Source organism: Plecotus auritus (genome assembly GCF_963455305.1).
Source record: "Plecotus auritus genome assembly, chromosome: 4".
NCBI lineage: Eukaryota > Metazoa > Chordata > Mammalia > Chiroptera > Vespertilionidae > Plecotus > Plecotus auritus.
The window spans coordinates 102,944,600-102,967,983 of NC_137775.1; the positions used below are offsets into that span (position 1 = coordinate 102,944,600).

At 45.4% G+C, this 23,384-nt stretch overlaps 1 protein-coding gene across 2 annotated transcripts in view; it reads right to left on the reverse strand.

Moving 5' to 3' along the window:
* Positions 1-15,145: 15,145 nt before the first annotated feature.
* Positions 15,146-23,384, reverse strand: part of LOC308246902 (ribonuclease P protein subunit p21-like) — a 64,420-nt gene continuing 56,181 nt past the window's right edge. For both annotated transcript variants that reach the window (XM_080665235.1, XM_080665233.1), the window contains one exon: positions 15,146-19,683. The gene's annotated coding sequence lies outside the window, so the exon portion shown is untranslated. The remainder of the gene's footprint in view (positions 19,684-23,384) is intronic.

Below are 23,384 nucleotides of genomic sequence, written 5' to 3' on the forward strand. Positions count from 1 at the left end.
TAGTATGGCAAGGCGTCGTCAGCGTCTTCCATCTCTGGACTGTTTCTCTTCTGTCTTCATGGCTGGAGCAGTCCTGTCAATTCCTCTTTTTTGCAGGAATCCACATGGTCTTGGAGGTGTTTTCTGAAAATATACAAACATATTCTCGACCAAAAGTTAATAAAGGAATCCTTTCTATAAATTTGACTTGGGATCCTTTTTCATTTTTTGCCCAAACAATTTTCCTTTGGCTTGTTTTGACACCATGTGTGTTTTTCATGGGTGTCTTGATGTTAGCAATACAAATGAAAGTTAATTTTCTAAGGTAAAAATTTTCTAGATGTAATTTACTTACAGGATATTTTTTCTTACATGATATTCTTCTACTGTCCCCCCCTTTTTGATTTATTTTTTTATTTTTATTTTTTTTATTTTAACATTTCTAAATATTGCATTTATTTTTTTTTCAAATTTTTATTAAGGTATTATATGTGTACATATCTTACCATTGCCCCCCACCCCCACCCCACTCCCATACATGCCCTCACCCCCCAATGTTTTGCATCCGTTGGTTACTCTTATATACATGCATATAAGTCCTTCAGTTGATCTCTTATTTCCCCCACCTCTCCCTAACCTTACCACTGTAATTTGACAGTCTGTTTGATGCTTTACTGCCTCTGTAACTATCTTTTTATTCATCAGTTTATAATGTTTTTCATTATCCCCAAATGAGTGGGATCATGTGGTATTTTTCTTTCATTGACTGGCTTATTTCACTTAGCATAATGTTCTCTAATTCCATCCAAGTGCCTACAAATGGTAGTAATTCCTTCTTTTTTACGGCAGCATAGTATTCCATTGTGTAGATGTACCATAGTTTTCTGATCCAGTCATCTGCTGATGGGCACCTAGGCTGTTTCCAAATCTTAGCTATTGTAAATTGTGCTGCTATGAACATAGGGGTGCATATATCCTTTCTGATTGGTGTTTCTGGTTTCTTAGGATATATTCCTAGGAGTGGGATTACTGGGTCAAATGGGAGTTCCATTTTCAGTTTTTTGAGGAAACTCCATACTGTTCTCCACAGTGGCTGCACCAGTCTGCATTCCCACCAGCAGTGCACGAGGGTTCCTTTTTCTCCGCATCCTCGCCAACACTTGTCGTTTGTTGATTTGTTGATGATAGCCATTCTGACAGGTGTGAGATGGTATCGCATTGTTGTTTTGATTTGCATCTCTCGGATAATTAGTGACTTTGAGCATGTTTTCATGTGTCTCTTGGCCTTCCTTCTGTCGTCTTTCGAAAAGCTTCTATTTAGGTCCGTTGCCCATTTTTTTATTGGATCATTTATCTTCCTTTTATTAAGTTGTATAAGCTGCCTGTAGATGTTGGAAATTAAACCTTTATCAGTGATACCATTTGCAAATATGTTCTCCCATACAGTGGGGTTTCTTGTTGTTTTGTTGATGGTTTCTTTTGCTGTGCAAAAGCTTTTTATTTTGATGTAGTCCCATTTGTTTATTTTCTGTTTGGCTTCCATTGCCCTAGGGGCAGTATCACTGAAAAAGTTCTTTTGGCATATGTCTGAGATTTTGCTGCCTGTGGATTCCTCTAGTATTTTTATGGTTTCCCGTCTTATATTTAAGTCCTGTACCCATTTTGAGTTTATTTTTGTGTATGGTGTAAGTTGGTGATCTAGTTTCATTTTTTTGCATGTATCTGTCCAATTTTCCCAACACCATTTATTAAAGAGACTGTCTTGACTCCATTGTATGCTCATGCCTCCTTTGTCAAATATTAAATGCGCATATTGGTTTGGGTCGATATCTGGATTCTCTATTCTGTTCCATTGATCTATATGTCTGTTCTTGTGCCAGTACCAGGCTGTTTTGATGACAGTGGCTTTGTAATACAGCTTGAAATCTGGTATTGAGATCCCTCCTACTTTATTCTTCTTTCTCAGGATTGCTGTGGCTATTCGGGGTCTTTTTTTATTCCAGATGAATTTTTGGAGAGTTCTTTCTAGGTCTGTGAAATACGCCGTTGGTATTTTAATGGGGAGTGCATTGAATCTATAGATTGCTTTGGGTAGTATGGACATTTTAATGATGTTGATTCTACCAATCCATGAACATGGTATGTTCTTCCATCTGTTTACATCTTCCTCTATCTCTTTTTTCAGTGTCCTGTAGTTTTCCGCATATAGGTCTTTTACCTCCTTGGTTAGGTTTATTCCTAAGTATCTTAATTTTTTTGGTGCAATGGAAAATGGGATTGCTTTTTTAGTCTCTCTTTCTGTAAGTTCATTGTTGGTGTATAGAAATGCCATAGATTTCTTGGTGTTAATTTTGTATCCTGCTACATTGCCGAATTCATTTATTAAGTCTGTTAGTTTTTTGATGGAGTCTTTCGGGTTTTTTATGTACAATTTCACCCAGAATTTGAGAGACATTTTCCTCTGAGCCCATGTGTAATAATAATAATAACAACAACAACAACAATAATAATAAATGTAACTCTATCTCTCTAAGCGTTGCTTGGTTCTTTTCCAGTTTTCTGTAACATAACAATCATACTATGTTTTATTTTCCTGAGGGGGAATAACTTATAACTGTTTAGTTTTGTATTGTTGGTGTGTTGGTGAATTTTTTTTTTTAAATATATTTTTATTGATTTTTTACAGGGAAGAAGGGAGAGGGATAGAGAGTCAGAAACATCGATGAGAGGGAAACATTGATCAGCTGCCTCCTGCACACCCCCCACTGGGTATGTGCCCGCAACCAAGGTACATGCCCTTGACCGGAATCGAACCTGGGACCCTTGAGTCCGTAGGCCAATGCTCTATCCACTGAGCCAAACCGGTTAGGGCAGGTGTGTTGGTGAATTTTTAAACTGTGTGCTAACTGCAATAAATTATATGAACTCAAAAAAGAAAAACTGAATAAAAGAATATATTTGCAAATGATATATCTGACAAAGTGTTGATATCCAAAATATAAGAAACTCAAACAACCCAGTAACAATAAAATAATTCAATAAAAAATGGGTATAAACAGGTGAAGGACTGGGATGACATGGGCGATGGGTGGGGGAGGACAAACTGGGGGAATGAGGGATATCTGTAATACTCTCAACAATAAAATAAAATTTAAAAAATGGGCAGAGGATATGAAAAGACACTTTCCAAAGAAGACATACATATTGCCATATGAAAGATGCTCAACATCACTAATTATCAGGGAAACGCAAAACAAAACCACAGTGACATACCACCTAATACCAGTCAGAATGGCTGTTATCATAAAGTCAACAGATAACAAGTGCTGGTGAGGGTGTGGAGAAAAGGGAACCCTTGTGCACTGTTGGTGGGACTACAGTCTGGTGTAACCACTGTGGAAAACAGTATGCAATGTCTCAAAAGGCTAAAAAACATACCATATGACCCAGCAATTGCACTGCTGGATATTTATCCAAAACAAACAAAAACACTGCTTTGAAAAGATATATGCACCCCTATGTTCATTGCAGCATTATTCACAATAGCCAGGATACGGAAGCAACCTAGATGTCTGTTGATAGATGAATGGATGAAAAAGATGTGACACACACACACACACACACACACACACACACACACACACACACAGCATTATAAAAGTACTAGAAGCCCGGTGCATGAAATTTGTGCACGGCGGAGCGGGGGGTGTTTCCTCAGCCCAGTCTGCACCCTCTCCAATCCAGGACATCCCTCTCACAATCCTGGACTGCTGGCTCCTAATAGCTCACCTGTCTGCCAGCCTGGTTGCCCTTAACTGGCCCCCCTACCAGACTGATTGCCCCTAACTGCCCCCCCTGCTGTCCAGGTCGCCCTCAACTGCCCCCTCCCTGCCAGCCTGGTGGCCCCCAACTGCCCCCCTCTACTGGCCTGGTCACCCCTAACTGCCCCCCTTGCTGGCCTGGTCGCCCCCAACTGTCCCCCCTGCTGCCCTCAACCAACTGAGCCACTCCAGCTGGGCAATACTTCATCCTATATAATAAAGAGGTAATATGCAAATTAACCCTCACACCCTCACAAGATGGCTGCCTATGACCAGGATGGCAGGGGGGTTAGTGAGGAACAACCAAATGACTGAACAGCAGGCTGCATGGGGTGACTAGGCCAGCAGGGGGCCATGGGGGTGACCAGGTGGGCAGGGGGGGCAGTTGGGGGGAACCAGGCCAGTAGAGGGGGCAGTTGGGAATGGCCAGGCCGGCAGCGGGGGCAGTTAGGGGTGGCCAGGCCAGCATGGGGGCCAGTAAGAGGCAACCAGGCTGGCTGGGGCAGCAGTTAGGGGTGACCAGGCCAGCGGGGGGCGGCAGTTTGGGGCAACCAGGCCGGCAGTGGAGGGCATTTAGGGGCAACCAGGCCAGCAGATTGGGGCAGTTGTGGGTGACCTGGCTGGCAGGGGGGCAGTAAGGAGTGACCAGGCCATTGGGGGCATGGGGTGGGTCAGTTAGGAGCGACCAGGCTGGCAGGGGATGCAGTTAGGGGCGACCAGGCAGGTAGGCAGGTGAGCGATTAGGAGCCAGCGGTCCAGTATTGTGAGAAGGATGTCCGACTACCAGTTTAGGCCTGATCCCTGTGCACGAATTTTGTGCACTGGGCCTCTAGTAGGGTATATAAAGAGAATATTTTGTGGGTCTTTCTATATGTTATATTTCTGACTTATTGCTGGTTTGTTCAATAACTCAGATGCCCTAAGCTTATAAATAATGAATGTAAAAATTCAACTAGCCCGACCAGCATGGCACAGTGGTTGAGCATTGGCCCATGAACCAAAAGGTCACCAGTTTGGTTCCTGGTTGGGGCACATACCCAGTTTTTGGGCTCAATCCCCAGTGTAGGGTGTACAAGAGGCAGCCGATCAATGATTCTCTCTCATCATTGATGTTTCTGTCTCTCTCTCTCCTTTTCCCTTCCTCTCTGAAATCAATAAAAATATATTTTTTAAAAATTCAACTGTAGTATTTGTATTAGTGAGCAGTTTTCCACAATAAGAATGCCATTTATTTTATTTTTAAATATATTTTTATTGATTTCAAAGAGGAAGAGAGAAACATCAATGATGAGAGAGAATCATTGATTGGTTGCCTTCTGAACGCCCACCCCACACCCCCTACTGGGGATTGAGCCCACAACCTGCACATGTACCCTTGTCCATAATAGAACCTGGGACCCTTCAGTCCACAGGCCAACACTCTATCCATCGAGCCAAACCAGCTAAGGTGAGAATGCCATTTATTATGGCACTAGAGGCCCGGTGCACAAAATTTGTGCTCTGGGGGTGTCCCTCAGCTTACCCTGCCCCCTCTCGTAGTCCAGAAGCCCTCAGGGGATGTCCTACTGATGGCTTAGGCCCACTCCCCATGGGCCTAAGCCGTCAGTAGGCCTCCCTCTGCAGGAGGCAACCTGGATGATCAGGGGAAGGCACCGCCCCCATCACCCCACTGCTGCTGTCACTGCCAGCTGCTGCAGCTGCCAAGGTGTTTTCATCAACCCAGACTCCAATCCCTTTACCATGAAAAAATGACAACTTTCTTTAGGCATTTTCAAGATGTCTCTTTCATATGATATGACATTTCTTTCTTTCTTTTTATCCTCACCTGAGGATATTTTTCCATTGATTTTTAGAGAGTGTGGAAGAGAGAGGGAAAGACAGAGAGAAACCTCAATGTGAGAGGGACACTGTGATTGGCTGCCTCCTGCATGAGCCTTGACCTGGGCCCCGGCCAGGGAGGAGCCTGCAACCTAGGTACATGCCCTTGATCAGAATTGAACCTGGACCCTGTGGTCTGCAGGCCGAGGCTCTATCCACTGGGCAAAACTGGCTAGGGCAGGATATGACATTTCTTAGCCCCTCCAGCAGCAGACATTCATTTTTTCCTCTAGGAGTGAGGTGGAAAAACCCTAGATCACCTTCTTGGATTCTTATTAGGCAAGTTACTAAGAACTGCAAGTGGCGTACTGGGAGCTTAGCCAATGAGCGGTCAGAAAAGGTGTTTCCTCTGCAGCTCACGCACAGATGCGGGACTGCTGGAGAGCGCCTGCCCTCGGCTGCGAGCGGGCCCTCTCCTTCTCCCTCTTCCTCTTCCTCTCCCTCTCCCATTCCCTCTCCCTCTCCTTCTCCCTCTCCCTCTCCCTCTCTTTCTCCCTCTCCCTCTCCTTCTCCTTCTCCCTCTCTTTCTCCCTCTCCCTCTCCCTCCGGTTCACTCTCTCTAAAAAGCAGTGAAAAAATATCCTCTGATGAGTATTAAAAAACAAAACACAGAATAACAGGCCTCCTCCTTGGTGATACTGGATATGTAAGCCTGAAAGAGAATTCTTGGCTCTGTGAAGATCCCTACATGAATTTTATTAACAATATTTGGAAAATTAGCCTAAGCCACACCAATGATTCAAGTTTGTGCTTTTCTATGTTCCAGGGAAGAATCAAATGATCCTTTGTTTTATTGTGTCAAAACAAAATTTTGCATGTGTTAAATACATAATTCTTATTCAAATACATAATAGCAGATGCAAAAGTTCTGTTTAACTCAGTGAAGGTCCTGGCTGTTCAAAGGAGATTGCCAAAGATGAAAGCCTGAAGTAAAACTGCTAAATTAGATACAATCTGGCTAATGTCCTATAGGACAATAAAACCATCACTTTTTGAATTGGTGTGTCTTCTAGGCAGAAATTAGTTACATCTTTAAAAGCCTAAAAATTCTTTTCATCTTCTCACTTTGCTGATCATTATATGTAACTTTCCAGGGCTGTAAAATGTCAAAATATATGGAACTTATTTAATTGTAAATAGTGTGTCGGAGTTATGTGTTTCATAGAAAAGGAAATGATCATTCTGTGGACCTCTAATGCCCCAATTACACTGAAAGGACTTGCTGTCAATGTTTTACTCTGTGGGCCTGTGCTTGGCCATGGAGGCTGCAGATGGCCCGCCCTTTCCTCTCTTGGCCTGTGATCAGGGAGGCTGCAGGCAGGCTCGCCCTCTCTTCTCCCAGCCTGTGCTTGGCCGCGGAGGCTGTGGGCCAGCATCCCTTTGCCTGTCCATGTCCGCTCTGGTGGGCTTGATGCCCTCATGTCCCTGTCTGTGTCTGCTCTGGCCCCCTGTCTCTGTCTCCATCTCCGCTCAGGGCCTCACCTGCACGCGCAACCTCCTCCTGTCTGGTCATGACCTGTTATGGCATCCCGGCCTAATTTGCATTATATATATATATATATATATATATATATATATATATATATATATATATATACATACACACACACACACACTAGTGGGGCCTGGTGCACAAAATTTGTGCATGGGGGTGGGGTCTCCCTCAGCCCGGCCTGCAGCATCTCCAATTTGGGACCCCTTGATGGATGTCTGACTGCCAGTTTAGGCCCAATCCCAAGTGGCAGTTGGACATCCCTCTTGCAATCCGGGACCGTTGGCTCCTAACTGCTCACCTGCCTACCTGCCTGATCGCCCCTAACCACTCTACCTACCGGTCTGCTCTCCCCCAACTGCCCCCCCTGCCGGCCTGATCACCCCCAACTGCCCTCCCCTTCTGGCCTGATTGACCCTATCTGCCTCAGCCCCACTACCATGGCTTTTTCCGGAAGGACATCCGGAAGGTCTCCCGGTCTAATTAGCATATTACCCTTTTATTAGCATATTACCATTTTATTAGTATAGATTCTTAAGTGTAGATCTGCCAGTTTAAATCTTTCAGTACCACGGACAGATCTATACTTCCTGTGTGTAGGGAGCTGGAGTTCTAGCTCAGCTGGATACAATGGGATACCAGAGAGGGAATTTAAGATAAACCTCAATGGTCACACAATTGTGATCTTAAATAATTGGTCACAATTGCAAATACTGCATCTCCCCCAGTTTCAAACCTCCACTAACCATGATATCACTGTAATAGAAAGGCCTGTTGGGGCAGAAGAGGAACTGAATCATAGAGGCAATAACTTAACTGAACCTCTCTCCCACCAGCCTCCCTACAGTACGACAATACTCAGGCAAAAGCAAGCTCATCCAGAAGGAGGACTTTAGCCTGCAGGAAGCTCAAGAGAAGCTGAAGGAAATGAAGACAGGAAAATCCATTACATTTAAAACTAGAGGTCATTGTTGACCCTGGAGAGTTGATTAAGAGGGTCAGAATGAACAGAGGTACAGAAGCAGAGAGAATTATGGCATAAGTAAGGGAGGATGAGATTGAACTGGCAGGAGGTGGTGGTGGGAGGCAGTCTGGAACAGTAGGGTGTGAAGAGCTCAGGAATTTATCCTATCTGGAGACAGCACTTAAATCTTTAAGTAGTACTAAAATATGAAAAATGAATTGATTTTTTTTAATTATTAAATATTTGAAAGCATGTAGATAAAAGGCTGTGTGTACACCCGGTTTTTAAGAAAATAAGCATTATCCCCCCCACAAAAAAAAAGGAAATAAGTTGGGAACCCCCGTATACCCTTTCTCAGTCCTATTTCCCCCCTCACAGGTAACCACTATCATAAATTGGTTGTTTAATTTCTGTACATGAGTTGATGCTCTTAGTACCTATTTTATGTACCCGGAAAAAAAAGGTAGCATTCTGAAAATTTGGAAACTTTAAATAAAATTGTGTATTATACAAAAAAATATGAAACATGCTATGATGGTGTGTACAGTGGCTAGAAAGATGAAACACAAACATTTTTCCAATTCGACCTGCCTCAGCTGTGTGGAGAGTTGATAACTAGATATGAAGTGAATAGAGGTAAATCCCTTACCTACCTTCTCCAGGGTTCATAGGCAGCAAGTGTGGAGCTCGGGCCAGAGGACTTGCTGGACCATATTGGACTGGAGTACATGGGTGGTTTCAGGGACAAAGAAGTTTAGAGGCAGAAAGGGAACTTTGGAGGCTGAGAAAGATTAAGCATGGCTGGGCCTGGAAAATCCGAGTTCCAAATGTAGTTATTGTTGCCGAAAGCGGTTTGGCTCAGTGGATAGAGCGTCAGCCTGCGGACTGAAGGGTCCCAGGTTCGATTCCGGTCAAGGGCATATACCTTGGTTGTGGGCACATCCCCAGTAGGAGGTGTGCAGGAGGCAGCTGATTGATGTTTCTCTCTCATTGATGTTTCTAACTCTATCCCTCTCCCTTCCTCTCTGTAAAATATCAATAAAATATATTTTAAAAAAAGAAACAAATGTAGTTATTGTTTTAAAATATACACAGTAGAAATGGGTGTTTAGTCAGACAGACCACCAGTTTAGCCACCATGGTCTAGTGTCATGTGAAATCAGAAGGCTTTGGGATGGCTGTGTATGACAATATTTGTAAAAAATAGGTACAAGGCATTCACAGTAGTGATTCGTAAAAGAAACCACCAACATAACAGTAGGGAGCACTTGCATATATAATACCAAGGAGTAGGGTTAAAATTGATGAGTCACCGGGGTGGGTGGCTCTGTGGGGAGCACTGTCCTGTGCACTGAAAGGTCACCGGTTGGATTCCTAGTCAGGGCACATGCCCGAGTTTCAGGTTCAGTTCCCAGTCAGGGTGTGGGAGGCAACCAACAATGTTTCTTACATCGATGTTTATTTCCCTCTCTTTCCCTCTCCTTGCCTCTCTCTCTCTCAAATCAATTTTAAAAACCATATTAAAAATGATAAGTTAAAGCTTATTTTGTGAAACTGGCAGGATGCCCATTACATTACATACATAAAACAGCAAATAGGGCACTTTGAATGAATACTTTCATTTCAAAAAAGCTGTAATGAACACAAAAATGAAATAAAAGTCATATTTGAAAGAAGTAATAATATCTCTATGTGCAGCTTATATGATCTCATGCATAGAAATTAAAGGAATACACTAAAAACACATTGGAATAAATGAATTCAGAAAATGGGCAGATACAAGACCAACCCACACAAATCCAAATAGTATTAATTACTAAGCCAGAAATTACATTAAGAAAATAATTCAAAAAGAATTAAATAGGAATAGAAGTGTTAGCCCAAAAATAGCCCTCACATTTATGATCAATTGATTTTCAAAGATGATGCTAAGTGGGGGAAAGAATAGTCTTCTCATCAAATGATACTCTGACAACTGGATATCCACATGCAAATAAATAAAGTTGGACCCCTACGTCACACCACACATAAAAATGGGTCCAAGGCCAAATGTGAGCACTAATATTATGAAACTCTTAGAAGGAAACAGTGTAAATCTTCATGGCTTTGGAGGAGGCATTGGTTTCTTAAATATGACACTAAGAGCACAAGCAAAAAACGGGGGATAGAGACAGTGGAGATCACTAAGACGCACTCCCAAGGACACCCTCTAGGAAGCAAAAGGACAACCCACAGGAGAAATGCGCTGCTGCTGCTGCACATCATCCATCTGGTCATGGAGAGACTGTATGGAAACACAAAGGGCCAATATCACATAAAGGACGTTCAGTCCCCACTGGGGTGAGAGCATCGACCTATGAACCAGGAGGTCATGCTTTGATTCCTGGTTGGAGGGACATGCGGGCTCAATTCCCAGTAGGGGGCATACGGGAGGTAGCCAACCAATGATTCTCTATTTCTGTCTCTCTGAAATTAATAAAAACATATTTTTAAAAATGTTCAACATCATTATCCATCTGTGAAATGCAAATAAACCTACAAGGAGATACTTCTCCCCACCCAGTAGAATGGCTATAATAAAAAAGATAAGTGTCGGTTAAGAATGTGGAGAAATTGGAACCCTTATACACTGCTGGTGGGAATGTAAAATGATGCAGTCCCTTTAGAAAACAGGATAGCAGTAGCTCAAATGGCTAAATATTGAGTCGTTATATGACCCAGTAATCCCACTCCTAAGTAAAACATGCCACACAAAAGCATGTGCACAAATGCTCACAGCAGCACTACTCATAAGAGCCAAATGGAAACCATCCAAACTTTAAATAAAGCTGAATAAACAAATGTGGCATATTATACAGTGGACTATTATTTGGCAAAAAGTGGAAAGAAATTAAATGGTAACATATGCTGCAGCATGAATGAACCATGAAAACATTATCCCAAGTGAAAAAGCCAGATACAAAAGGCCACGCATTATATGATTTAATTCACATAAAATATCCAGAACAGGAAAATCTGGAGAGATGGTGTTGGAGAGTGGGAATTTTTGAGCATGCTTCCTCCTAGTGAGAAGGGTAACCCCTATTTTGTAAAACTACTGTTTGGAATTCTCTGCTGTTTTTTTAGACGAACTCTTATTCTAAAAAATAACTTTGCTTTCTAGCCTGTTTGAATAATGAGGAAGATAAACTTAGCTGTCTGACCTTGTAGGCCAGAGACTAGATATGCCCATACTCTCAATGCCATGCCAGGTGCATTTTCTAATTGGATAGAACTGCTTTGTTTTAAATTGTTTTAGACTGTTTGCTCTGCAAAAACAGGATGTAGTGAATGGGTTTAAATACGATTGGACACAAAGGGTCGGGGCTGCTCTCTGATCTCCCTGCGTGGAGAGGGGACAGTCGCCGGCCGGCAATAAAGGCTCCCTAAATTTTAATTTGGTCTGGACTCCAGTGGTCTTTACTTGCGTTCCCGCCACAACAATGGGTCGGAAGATGGTGGTTGCCGAGGCTGACAATCTGGGGAATGGAGGCCAGACCTGGACTGCCAATGGGTGAGCACTTCCTGGGGTGAGAAAGTGTCTGGGGGGGGGGCTGTGGTGGGGGGGGCTGTGGTGAGGGGGTTGTGGTGGGGGACTGTGGTGAGGGGGTTGTGGTGGAGGGCTGTGGTGAGGGGGTTGTGGTGGGGGGCTGTGGTGAGGGGGGCTGTGGTGGGGGACTGTGGTGAGGGGGTTGTGGTGGGGGGCTGTGGTGAGGGGGTTGTGGTGGGGGGCTGTGTTGGGGAGCTGTGGTGGGGGGCTGTCCGGCTCCATGGCAGCTCGGGTCCCAGCATCACTGACTGCCAGGCCTTCAGGAAGGGCACTCTGGGCCTCTGGACAGTGGTCTGGGCGCCCGGCGCCACGTGGCAGCAGGTGGGGACCCGTGGAGGCGCTGGCTGCAGGATGCGCCTGCCCAGGGCAGGGGAGAGCTGGGCCCAAGAGGTTTCCTCCGACCACTCACACGGCCTCAAGGGAAAACTTATGACTGTTTATTCTGGAAGCTTCCATTTAATATTTTAAGGCCTCGGGTACCTGAAACCATGGGAAGCAGCACCAGGATAAGGGGGACGACCACGGGCTGACTCGCGGGACAACCCTGCCTGAGCCTCTGCGCATCCGCACCTGTAGGCCTCGGGCCCTTTGTCATGGGGCTGCCCCCGGAGCCCCCCTCCTTTCCCCCGGGAGTCACCCCCCTGCTCCTTTCCGTGGGAGCCCCCTCCTTTCCCGTGGGAGCCCCCCCTTCTTTCCCCTGGGAGTCCCCCCCTGCTCGTCCCCCCGCCCAGAGCCCCTCATCCCCTCACTCCCGCTCCTCCCTCCTGACCCTTCCTGGGTCTGACCCTTCAGTCCTGTTAAGCACCTGTCCCAGCTCTTGAGAAATGGCTCCAGGCTCTGCCATGACTGATCGCTCACCTGCAATGGCTTTCATTCCCAGCTGAAAGGCCTGAAGAAAGCCCGAAGGGGCCAAGTTCATTGGCTGTATTCCTTTTCCTAAGGGACCATGTGGACTGCACACTTCAAAACTCGACAGCTGCTGGGATGTGTGCTGTGGCTGGAAACCTGGAGAAAGAAGAAGGTCTGGACTGGGTGTGTGTGTCCACAAAGTTTGGGCCAGGACTGTATTCGCTGTGAAGAAGCTAAAAGTTTAGAGTTGATAATTCCCAGAAGAGCCCAGAAACTTCCTGACAGAACAGGAAAGTGAGAAGAGACAAACTCTAGCTACTGGCATGACAAATAGAAATAGCTTGGGGCCCAGCTGGCGTGTGGCTCAGTGCTGAGCATCGACCATGAGCCAGGAGGTCACCGATCGATTCCCCGTCAGGGCACATGCCTGGGTTGTGGGCTCCATCCCCAGTGTGGGGCGTGCAGGAGGCAGATCAGTGATTCTCTCTCATCATTGATGTTTCTCTCTCCCTCTCCCTTCCTCTCTGAAATCAATAAAAACATATCAAAATAAAAGAAGAAAGAGTTTGGGGACATTTTTAAGGTTTCCATAATTTATTCTTAAAAATCATTGATAATTCCTCAACCATAAATTAAATACAAAAACATTCATTAACTTTCCTCCTTCTAGACACACTAATACCCCATGACAGTATAGTGTTCAAGGCGACTCTGACCTCATCAGGGAGACCCATCCTTTAACCATGGCTGGGACCGTGGTCGCAGAGCCAGCACTGTAAATATTTCTCTCTTTTCCGCATCCAGCGCGGCTGGAGAGTGGTCCGGTTCCTGAGTAGGGGCAGCTGGGGATTGAGAAAATGAAAGAAAGAGACAGACACAGAGATAGAAGGAAAAAGCTGGGGCTGGGTAGGACCACTGTCCTCTGACAGGGACAGGGACAGGGACAGTGACAGTGACCCCGAACCAATACAGCCTGTTTATTTTACATAGCAAAAAACAGCAAGTTTTACTAAAAGTCAAGACAAAGGAGATTATGTGCATTCTTGGGTGGGCCCAAGTCCTATTCATTCCTGGTGCTTGGCTGAATTTAGATAACAAAACCCACCTCCTGGCACCTGGGCTAAAGGTCAAGCTGACAACACTCCTGCCTTTTGGCAAAGTGTGTTTCCAGGATGTGGCTCTGCCAACGCCACTGGATTCAGCTGACAATAATTAAAGAAATGCCCATGTGCCTTCCCAGGCGCTCTCTACATCTCACCTTTTTTTGTTTGTTTTTAAGCTACTATAATAAAAGTAAAATTTAAAGATCAAGAACAAAGCTCTGATATTAAAACAATTGCAAACAATGCCAGTGCAAAAACCAAACTACATAAATGTTATCATTTTAAAACTTGAATGTCAAGAGCAAAACTCTGACTATTAAAATAATAACAAAACAATGCCAATGCAACACAGCAATAAGAGAGAAATCAAAACTACAGATATGTTAACATTTTTAGTTACTAAATGAAAGTTTCTTTTGCTGCTGGTGTATATTTACTCAGAGTCCTCGGATGTAGCTGTGCAAGACTCTACAGAAGACTGGCAGCTAACCAATGCTAGCATAGCCAGAAGCATGGTTGAGGAAGTAGCCTCCACTTCTTGCTTTTCTACCATCTGCTGGGCTTCAGTCGTTAACTTCTTCAGATGACCCCATCCTCGGTCCCTTGTGTAGCCTTCAGTTTTCTTCTTCTTTCGCTTTGCTGACATCAGGGCAACTCTCAGTCTTTTTTTTTTTTTTAATATATTTTATTGATTTTTTACAGAGAGGAAGGGAGAGGGATAGAGTTAGAAACATCGATGAGAGAGAAACATCGATCAGCTGCCTCCTGCACACCCCCTACTGGGGACATGCCCGCAACCAAGGTAGATGCCCTTGACCGGAATCGAACCTGGGACCTTTCAGTCCGCAGGCTGACGCTCTACCACTGAGCCAAACCGGTTTCGGCAACTCTCAGTCTTTTGAACGAAGGGACAAGGAGCTTCTCTGGGTCCATTGTGGTGATGCACGTAACACTCTGGTACCCAAATTGGCTGCACTGCTCCTTCTGGAAAAATACAAAACACAACCTCTTCCCCACATTATTAATGAATCTGGTAAAACTCTTGTCTGGTTTGTGCTTCCTTCCACCAGCCTAACCCAGTGAAGGCTATTGTACAGGAGGCCTGATGCCTTTCCCTCTGCACTGCATTCTAAAAATTTAAAGTATAAAGAGCATGACTGAATTTGTTTTGAGGTGACACATAACATCTGTCTCCCCCTTTTTGTTTTAGTAATTGCATTTAAGAGTACGATTGGCTCTTTCCACTATTGCTTTTTTAAAAAAATCTTTATTGTTCAGATTATTACAGTTATTCCTCTTTTTTCCCCCCATAGCTCCCCTCCACCCAGTTCCCACCCCACCCCATGCCCTTACTCCCCCCTCCACAGTCCTCATCCATAGGTGTACGATTTTTGTCCAGTTTCTTCTTGCACCCCCCCATACCCCTTTCCCCCTGAGAATTATCAGTCCACTCCCTTTCTATGCCCCTGATTCTATTATATTCACCAGTTTATTCTGTTCATCAGATTTTTTATTCACTTGATTTTTAGATTCACTTGTTGAAAGATATGTATTTGTTGTTCATAATTTTTATCTTTACCTTTTTCTTCTTCCTCCTCTTCTTAAAGAATACCTTTCAGCATTTCATATAATACTGGTTTGGCAGTGATGAACTCCTTTAGCTTTTAGTTATCTGTGTAGCTCTTTATCTGACCTTTAATTCTGAATGATAGCTTTGCTGGGTAGAGTAATCTTGGTTGTAGGTTCTTGCTATTCATCACTTTGAATATTTCTTGCCACTCTCATCTGGCCTGCATAGTTTCTGTTGAGAAATCAGTTGACAATCGTATGGGTGCTCCCTTGTAAGTAACTAACTGTTTTTCTCTTACTGCTTTTAATATTCTCTCTTAGACTTTTGCTCTTGGCATTTTAATTATGATGTGTCTTGGTGTGGTCCTCTTTGGATTCCGTTTGTTCGGGGTTCTGTGCGCTTCTGGGACTTGTAAGTCTATTTCTTTCACCAGATGGGAGAAGTTTTCGGTCATTATTTCTTCAAACAGGTTTTCGGTATCTTGCTATCGCTCTTCTTCTGGCACCCCAATAATTCTGATGTTGGTACGCTTGAAGTTGTCCCAGAGGCTCCTTACACTATCTTCATATTTTTGGATTCTTTTTTTCTTTTTGCTTTTCCAGTTGGGTGTTTTTTGCTTCTTTGTATTTCAAATCTTTGACTTGATTCTTGTGATCCTCTATTCTGCTTTGGATTTCTGTATATTATTCTTTATTTCAGTCAGTGTATGCTTAATTTCTAGTTGGTCCTTCTTCATATCCTCAAGGGTCTCACTAAATTTATTGGCCTTTTCTAGAAAATTCTTGAAAAACCTTATAACCGTGGTTTTGAACTCTATATCCAGTAGTTTGCTTTCTTCCATTTCTTTCATTTGTGATCTGTTTCTTTGTCTCCACATTTTGGCTGCTTCCCTGTGTTGATAGAGTGGCTTAGTGTGCTAGGTGTCCTTTAGGGCCCAGTGGCTCAGCCTCCCCAGTTACCTGAGGTGGACACTCTTGGTGCACCCCTTTGTGGGCTGTGTGCACAGTCTTGTTGTAGTTAAGCCTTGATTGTTGTTGGTATCACTGGGAGGAATTAACCTCCAGGCCAATTTGCTGTGAGGATCAGCTGTGTCTATGATGGGAGAACTTCAGTGCTGGAGACACCCTTATGAGGCAAGAATTGCTTCAGTGGGGCTTTGGTGCTCACTGCGTCTGCCCCCTGAGTGTGTCCCTTATGGATCTGAGGAGTTGTAATCTGGATGATCCTACTCTGAACCCTGAATACAGTGGCTCTTGGACCTCCAAGGAGGTGCTAATTTAGCCTCTGCCTGAGGCCACCCAGCAGGAGCTACGGAGAGATCTGCAGATTCCTCTTCTTTGTTTGGGTTTTGGAGGTGCCCAGATGAGGCCCAGCTGTGAAGCAACACAAGCTGCTGTGGGGCATTGAGCCTTCTTTTGGATGTTCTGGGTCTCTCTGACTCAGCTGCAGTTTGTTAGGTAAGTTTAGATTTCAAAGGACTAGGCCATTCATATGCAAAAGCATCTGTGCACAGCTTGGGTGGGGCGGAGTCTCAGGGCGGAGCAAAGAGCAATGGCTTCCCGTCAGCCCTGCCCTAAGAGGCCCCTGGGTCTCAGTGTCCCTTGGTACTGGCTGCAAGCACCTCTGAGAGAATGCTGCCTTCGAGTACCGCCCGATGCCAGACAGTCCAGTTTCTCCCTGTTTGAGTCTGGGTCCCCTGAGTAATGATAAACATCTAAATATTTTAAAATAACATAAAATACTGAAACATTGATTGCTAGACAATCAGACTGTAGCCTTGGGACTATGTTAGTCCCAAGTACTTTAGTGTTTTTACAATTAGTGAACTGTTGGTGAGGCTGGTGGGCTGCCTTCACTTGCGAGTGGTGGATCCAGGTGTTCAGTACTGAAACCTTGAGAGCTGTGGGGGTGGTTAATATGACTGGATAGGGTCCCTTCCAGGTAGGCTTGAGGGGCTCCTTCTTCCAGTCTTTTTTTATTTATTTATTGATATTTTACAGAAAGGAAGGGAGAGGGATAGAGAGCTAGAAACATCGATGAGAGAGAAACATTGATCAGCTGCCTCCTGCACACCTCCCACCGGGGATGTGCCCGCAACCAATGCACATGCCCTTCTCCGGAATCGAACTCGGGACCCTTCAGTCCGCAGGCTGACACTCTATCCACTGAGCCAAACCAGTTTCAGCCTTTTTCCAGTCTTTTATCCAAACCTGGTCTCCAGGTTTATAAGGGTGTACAGCTGTTCCTAGGGAGATGGGTGATCGTCCATCTGTGGATCTCAAAGACAGTTTTTCCAAGTCCTTGGAGTTCAGAGAAGTCGGGAGCTTGTGTCTCCCTCAGGCTTGAAAAAGACAGCCGCATACGCAGTTGCCAGCCCTCTCCGCATGCACGCCTTCATACCTCTGCCTTTACTTCCGCACCTCCTCTGAATCTCAGTGTGCTTTTCCCTTTCCTTCTAGTTGTAGAATTTCCACTCAGCCAGCCTTCCTGTGGTTCTGGATACTTTCTGTTTTGTCTTTTAGTTGTAGTTTTGAAGTGGTTGTGCGAGGCAGCAAGTTCAGGTGTTTACCTATGCTGCCATCTTGGTTTCTCTCATCCCTCACCATTCTGGCCTCGTGGGTTCCTCCTTCAGTGACCTAATTCTATCTATCTACCTATTATCTATCTATCTATCTATCTATCTATCTATCTATCTATCTATCTATCGTTTTTAGAGGAAGAGAGAGGGAGGGAGAGATATAAGGGAGATAGAAACATCAATGAGAAAGAAACATCAACACTGGCTGCTTCCTGCCTAGCAAGTGTTAGCAACTTAATCCTTGACTTGGGACCTGCATGCTATAGGGTCCTTGCCAGGACAGCTGCACACCTGCTCTGGGCTGGGATTTGATGTAGCTCGCTAAACTGCAAGCAATAGGACCCCTCTGCTGGGCTCTCGCCTGCACAACCTTGCAGTTAGGTGCACTCACTCCTGTGCTTTGTGAAGCAGGAGAAGAGCGAGGTGGGTGGTCATATATCTTCAGCACTTAACATGGAGACGATGTTATTGGGGAACATTTTGGAATAAACTATTGTTGCAGAAGACCAAAGAAAAACCAAGCAATGCTTTTAGAGAAAAGCAGTTAAACTGTTTAATATGCCAGTGGACTCAGTGGAATAACTTCCCAAAGCTGAGTAAAGTAACATGCAGGGGGCTTCTCTTTTATATCTTTCTGGGGTCTTTGTCCCGCAAATATGCATTATGCTTCTGGTCCTTTTCGTGGCTTTGCAAGAAGGACCCCAGGTGTTGGGGGTCTCCAGGCCATATCTGATGGTCTGGCCTGGCGCCAGTGCTAATAACCCCCGCTCTGGGGCAGTGCACTGTTCACAGTTTTATGGCCTCTGTATTTAGATAAGAGGTTCTGCAAGACCAGTTTTTGAGAAAGAGGTAGTGATATAATTATAGGTTATCAAGAATGTACACTGGGCTTGCTGGCACAGATCCAGAATGCTAGCCCCCCAAATATCAGGGTTATGTTGGAATTAGCCTTTTTAGCCTTCTCATCTCCCTCACCCCTTGTCCCACAAGCTTCTCTTAGCCTTGTGGTACAACAACTATGAGATGTTGTGGTGAACATGGACGACAACCACTCTTAGCTGCTTCCTGCTGAAAAGCGGTGATGACCAAGGGATTAGCATCCTGTTTCTTCCTCTTGGAGGGGTTTGTAGGGAATTCTTCTGGTTTTTAGGACCATCTGAAGTTTAAAGGCATTCACATCCAGTTTGCAGGTAGGCAGAGGTAAGCAGCGGTCCCACACACGTAGAAAGTTCTTGAAGGGGGGCACCAGGGGTAGGTGGTGTTTTCAGCCTTGAGGGTAGAGTTGCATAGTTCATCTGGGAGGCTACCTGTTGGATGTTGGCCCTGGGTACTGCTGAAACAAATAGGAGCAACATTAGTTAGCTGCACATTGGCTGTGACAGGTCCTGTTATTTTTTTCTGTACAATACAATCCCCCGCCACGTGCATTTGGTAGTGGAGTCATAACATGCCACAGGCTGATAAGTATAGCTAAAAAAATCTTGCTTGATTGGATTTTCCCGTAGACTACCCAGTCTATCATATTTGGGTAGTGAGTTTCTAAGCAAGGACACATGGCAGTGGCCCCTATAAGAGGCAAGTATGTGCTAGCTAATATTATTAGTGGGAGCATGTTATTCCTTCTACTTCTGTTCAGTGGGAGTCCACAACAGTGAACCACTAGGACAAAGAGCAGTATTATGGCTATTCCTGCAAGGCAGATGTAGCCAAGGATGGCATGACAAGGTGTAGTCCAACAATTCATGATGAGGCCTTTGTTTCCTTGCTGTGTGGGAAGCAGTAATTTTATGGTGCTTCTGTGTCCCAGCAAGGGCAGATGAACTCTTCTCCCAGTATTAGTCTCGGGTTCTGGCGGCACTCCTAAAAAGACAAAATGAGAATTATTAGAAAGATAAAACCAATGATTATCCAGAAATACCAGAGCATATTACCTTTAGGAGGAGATAAGAAAGAAAGATTAGTGTTAGGGAGAATTCATCAGGGTGTTATCTGAATTCCTTGGAGCAGGTTGATCAGCCAGGTCTGACGTTTTCTTGAGGGTGATCCGCAGGGGGTGTTTCTGGTCAGAGGTCACCTTCCACTCAGGCTGGGCGTCACTTGGCTGGTGGGCTGCCTTTACCCAGGAGTAGTGGATCCAGGTATTCAGTCCTGTAACCTTGAGAGCTGTGGGAGTGGTTAGTATGACTGGATAGGGTCCCTTCCAGGTAGGCTTGAGGGGCTCCTTTTTCCAGTCCTTTACCCAAACCTGGTCTCCAGGTTTATAAGGATGTACAGCTGTTCCTAGGGAGATGGGTGATCGTTCAATAACCCATCTGTGGACCTCAAAGACAGTTTTTCCAAGTCCTTGTAGTTGTTTCTGGATTTCTAAGTTCCCTATTTCCCCCAAATCTCCCTTTGGCCGAATTAAGGGAGGGGGTCTACCATATAGAATTTCAAAGGGAGAGAAACCTACCCTGGCCCTCGGGGCACAGCGTACCCGCAAGAGTACAAGAGGCAAGATATCTGTCCAGGGTAAGGTTGTCTCTTGGCATAGCTTAGCCATAGCCTGCTTTGGAATCCGGTTCATGCTCTCCACTTTCCCTGAACTCTGAGGCCTGTAGGCTGTATGTAGGTTCCATTTAATTCCTAAAGCTTTGGCTACCTGTTGTACTATTTCTGCTACAAAGGCTGGGCCATTATCGGACCCTATGGTCAGAAGCATTCCATACCATGGAATTCTGTCCTTCAGCAATGCCTTAGTGACTTCTCTCGCTTTTTCCGTGTGAGTGGGATATGCCTCGACCCAGCCTGAAAAGGTGCAAACAAAGACTAGTGGGTATTTATTTCCTCTGCTAGGCCCTACTTCTGTAAAATCTACTTCTATGTCCTCAAAGGGAGCTTGCCCACAGCGCTGAACTCCTATCGGTCCCACAGGACCCTGTTTGGCATTGTTCTGAGCACAGAGAAGGCAACTCTGAGAGACTGAGGCACACAAGGAGGGAAGATGGGCAATTAGGTAGTACCTGCCTAACAAAGCTTCTAGAGCAGTCTTTCCTAAATGAGTGAGTTCATGCTGCTGGAGGACTACCTTATGGGCTAACTGTTCTGGGACATAGACCCTATGATCTGGGAGTATCCACCAGCCTTCCTTTGTTCTGTTGCTCCCTTCTTGCTGAGCCCATTCCTCCTCCTGAGGAGTGTACTTTGGAGGTTCAGGTAATTCGGGGGCCAACATGATCTGTGCCGGTGCTGCTTGTTCTTTAGCAGCCAGCTTGGCTGCAGCGTCAGCACGCTGGTTTCCTTCTGATACTGAGTTTTTCCCTCTCTGGTGACCTTTGCAATGAATGACAGCTATTTCTTTAGGCTTCCAAACTGCTTCTAGTAACTTAAAATCTCATTCTGATTTTTTAAAAATATTTTTTTTATTGATTTCAGAGAGGAAGGGAGAGAGATAGAAACATCAATGATGAGAGAGAATCATCGATTGGCTGCCTCCTGCATGCTCCCTACTGTGGATCGAGCCCGCAACCCAGGCATGTGCCCTTGACTGGTATCGATCCCAGGACCCTCAGTCCACAGACTGACTCTCTATCCACTAGCCAAACCAGCTAGGCCACATTCTGATTTTTTATTCCTTTTCCTCTGGCTGTCAGGAGCCCCCTTCTTGTTTCCATCAGGGTGACAGTAGCATGAGGTACTTTTACATTTAAGTTTTGTCCTAAGCTAAGCTTATCCGCTTCCTTGACTAGTAATGCCGTGGCTGCAGGGCACTGAGGCACGGGGGCCACCCGGAGGCAACTGGGTCAATCCACTTGGAGAGATAGGCTACCGGTCTTTGCCAGGGTCCAAACTCCTGGGTTAGAACTCCTAGGGCTACCCCGCTCTTCTCATGAACAAAAAGATTAAAGTCTCGTGTCACATCTGGTAGCCCGAGTGCTGGGGCCTCAGTGAGCTTTGCCTTTATGGTGATGAAGGCTTTCTCCTGCTCGGGACCCCAGTCGATGGGTGCCTTCTCTTCCCCTTTTAAAGCTTCATAGAGAGGCTTGGCCAGGTCTGAAAACCCTGGGATCCAAATTCGACAGAACCCTGCTACTCCCAGGAATTCCCGAATCTGCCGCTGGGTGCTAGGGACTGGGATGGCACATACTGCCTGCTTCCTTTCAGTCCCTAGCCTTCTTTCCCTTGGATTTGGATACTGGTGGATTGTAACAGGCTGTGCCCCAGGCTTTAACTCAATTAGCACCGGGGTGTGGTCCTTAGCCAGGCCTGGAGGATTCCCTTCTGCCCAGACCAGCGGGAATTCCTTCTCTAATTCAGGTTCTAATGGTGAGGCCTTTGTCTGGAGGGTATAAAGTCTCCATTCTTCCTCCCTCGGCACTGCTAAGGACAGGAGCATTGGGGAGTTCTCCTCACCTAGGTGAAGCTGTGCTGAACCATCTGGAGCAAAAGTGATTTCTGCCCCCATTTTGGCTAAAAGGTCTCTACCCATTAGAGGCACTGGACAGTCTGGCAAGTACAGGAATTCATGAATTACTCGGTGGCCACCAAGTTGGCATCAGCAAGGCCGGCAGAATGGTCTATGGGTCTGGTCCCCAGTAGCTCCAATAATGGTGACCTCCTTTCTTGAGAGAGGTGCTACTTTCTGTGTGACTACTGAGTGCTCCACTCCCATATCAACCATAAAGTCCACAGTCTGGCCCCCATTTTCATTCTGACCATGGGCTCGTGGGGGCCCAGCTGAAAAGTGCCCGGTCTGTCCTAGTCAGAGTCAGCTGCTGCCAGCCCAATAAGGTCTGCTTCAGGTGGCTCTGGTTGATAGCAACTGGGCGGAAAAGGGGGCCCAGTCTTTTTACTTTGCCGTTTGGAACATTCATTCTTCCAGTGTCCTGTCTCCTTACAATAGGCACACTGGTCTCATCTCAGGCTCGTTCTTCCTTTTCCCCCTGGTCTGTATCCTTGCTGATCTGTCTGGGAACCTGAGCCTCTAAAAGCCGCTGCTATTATATTGGCCCTTCTTTGTATTCTCTTTTCTTCCTCCTTCCTTGCTGCACTGTCTCGACTGATGAAAACCATGTTAGCTATCTCTAGCAGTTCAGTAGCATTCTTTCCTGCAAACCCTTCCAGTTTCTGTAATTTTCTCCTGATGTCATGCTGGGCTTGGCCTACAAAAATGGCATTTACCATGGTTTGATTTTCTGGGGCCTCAGGTCTAAAGGGGGTGTAGATCCGGTATGCCTCACATAGCCTCTCGTAGAAAGCTGCTGGACTTTCATCAGGCTACTGGAAAACCTCAGAGATTTTAGCCATGTTGGTGGACTTCTTGGCTCCAGCACTGACCCCCTGGAGGAAGGCCAGCCGATATCTTTCTAGCCCGGTCCTTCCATCTTCTTCTTCTTCTTCTTTTTTTTTTTTTTAAATAAATCTTTATTCAGATTATTACAATTATTTCTCCTTTTTCCCCCCATAGCTCCCCTCCACCCAGTTCCCACCCCACCTTCTGCCCTTACCTCCCCCCCACTGTCCTCATCCATAGGTGTATGATTTTTGTCCAGTCTCTTCATGAACCCCCCATACCCCTTTCC